The sequence below is a fragment of the Chiloscyllium punctatum genome, unplaced genomic scaffold, assembly GCF_047496795.1.
Source record: "Chiloscyllium punctatum isolate Juve2018m unplaced genomic scaffold, sChiPun1.3 scaffold_228, whole genome shotgun sequence".
NCBI classification, from domain to species: Eukaryota; Metazoa; Chordata; class Chondrichthyes; order Orectolobiformes; family Hemiscylliidae; genus Chiloscyllium; species Chiloscyllium punctatum.
The window spans coordinates 109,135-111,672 of record NW_027309962.1 but is presented as its reverse complement, the minus strand read 5'-3'; positions in this window follow the sequence as shown (position 1 = coordinate 111,672).

Here is a 2,538-nt window from a genome sequence, read left to right as displayed (position 1 = left end):
GCTGTTTGAGGCATGTGTGTCTGGCTGGACTCATCATCCTGCTGGTGTACAACCTCGATGGGCTGGCGTCTTTCTGGTGTTCCCATGCTGATGTCTCCAAGGCCAGAATAAACTCCTCCTGTTGATGCATTAGGGGTTTGGGGGATTATGGAATCCTCCTGTTGCTGGGTAACATTTTGAGGGGCTGATGGGTCTTTTCATACTTCCCCATAACAGGTGGAAATGCTGAATGGTCTCCGAGTGTATCCTGGAGATGGGACCGAGGGAGTGATTGGTCTTCCCTTGTTCCCGTACAACAGACATGCGTCTGAATTACCTTTTCCTTTCTCATGAAAGAAGTGTCAGATAGTTTTTATCCTTATCCAGAAAGGATTCCTCCACTATCTGTGTAATTTGCTTCACTTGTTGAAATAGGCTTGTTTGGTCTGAATGGCCTCCTGTTATCCCAGTGTAACAATCTCCAGTCACTGTATGACCTCGTCCAGTTGTTACAGTTGTTACAGACTTGAGGTGGCTGAATGAACTGATTCTGTTGCTGTTTAACAGGATACTGGTGCAGCACGGCCTACCGTTATAGGCTTGAGTGGCTGATTGGCCTCCTTCTGTCCATGTATATCACGCTCTAAGGGCTGAATAGCCTCATCCTGTTTTGGTGAAACAGGCTCCAACTCCTGAATATTCTCCTGTTGTTCCTGTCTAACAGGCTGGAGAACGGATTGGATTCCTCCACTATCTGTGTAATTTGCTTCACTTGTTGATTCCTTCTGTCATCTTTGTTGGAATAGGACACTCTATGTAAACTCCAATGGCTACTGGGTCAAACTGATCACCCTTTCGTTATAAGCTCGCACCTTCATTGCAGGAATCAGTTGAGGGAACCAACTCTGAGCTACTCCAAATATAACAACATCCTTTCTTCATTGAAGAGATTAAATCTGTACACACTACTCCAGATGTGATCTCACTAAGACCCTGTACAGCAGCAGCAACATTTTACCAGCCTGTTGTAAGGTTCCCACCCAGGTTAGAGCTGTCTCAGCTCTCTGGGGGAATATAGAGCATTGTTGGAAAATCATTGTCCCTCTCTACTGCATCAGCATAACGGGAGATCTGGAGAAATTAAAGTTTGAGAAGATCATAAATGATGTGGCGAGATGATCTCTACCATTAATCTCCCCAGAGCCCACGTCGCTCAGATTCCACAGAATCTCGTAAGGTGGAGCGCAAAAACAGCAAGGAGGAGCAAACATTGATGGGAGTTTTACATTAAAGTGAAAGCTGCAATACAAATGCTGGACATGTTATAAAACAGGAAATGAGATATTCACATTTGTGTATACTGCAGTAATAGTGTACTGTTTAAGTTATATCTAAACTGTGTTAACCCAATTGAATGCTAATGCTGGGAAAAATGGATTTCATGAGCATGTGTTAGATGGTTTACATGAACATTATGTCGAGCACTGAGCTCGAGATCCGGTTATTTAGGAATTGGTGTTGAGTGATCAGAAGAGCTAATTGAAATTTTTGCTGGAAAGGACTTTTTGGGAACAGTGACCACAATGTATTGGTTTTCTTTTATGCTATTTGAGTACACGACAGTTTCATGTTTATTTGAAGTAACCGTGATAAATCGGAATCATGCAAGCCATGAAGGTGTGAGGAGATAATGGGGACTACAGATACTGGAGATCAGAGTCGAAGAACGTGGTACTGCAAAAGCAAAGTCAGGCAGCATACTGAGACCAGATAAATCGATGTTTCGGGCATAAACCCATCATCAGCAATGAAGCTTATGGGCCAAGGGGGCTGAGAGATAAATGAGAAGGGGGTGCGGCAGGGGGGAGATAGCTGGGAATGCGATAGGTAGATGAAGGTGGGGTTGAAAGTAATAGGTGACCAAGGGAGACAGAACGCCTCATCTACTGCATCCATTAAACCCAATGTGGTCTTCTCTACATTGGCGAGGCAGGAGGTCAATTTGTGGATCATTTCAGAGAACATCTCTGGGACAGCCACAATGAACAACTCCATCGCCTTGTGGCTGAGCACTTTAACTCCCCTTCCCACTCTGCCAAGGACATGTGGGTCCTGGGCCTGCTCCACTGCCAAACCCGAGCCACCAGAAACTTGGAGGAAGAAAGCCTCATCTTCTGCCTTGGGACCTTCCAACCACAGGGGATCATAGTGGGGTTCCCATTTCCCCATTTCCCCGAATTCCACCTTATCCCGCTCCAAAATTCCAAGTCAGCACCGCCCTTTTGAATGTTCCTTTGTGTCCACCTTTCTTCCTTTCAATCTGGGCCACCCTCCTCTCTGACTATCACTTTCAACCCCACCTTCTTCTACCTATTAGATGAAAGGAGGCAGCTTAGAAAAATGCCAAGTGTTGCAGTAAGCCAGTGGATTCAGAGAGATGTAGGACCCAGCAAAGGATGACCAAGAAACTGAGAAGAAAATCAAAGAGAGAAAAAGCGTGCAAACGAAAGAAAAACATGAAGACTGTTAAAAAGCGTCTATCAATGTATGAAAAAAAAT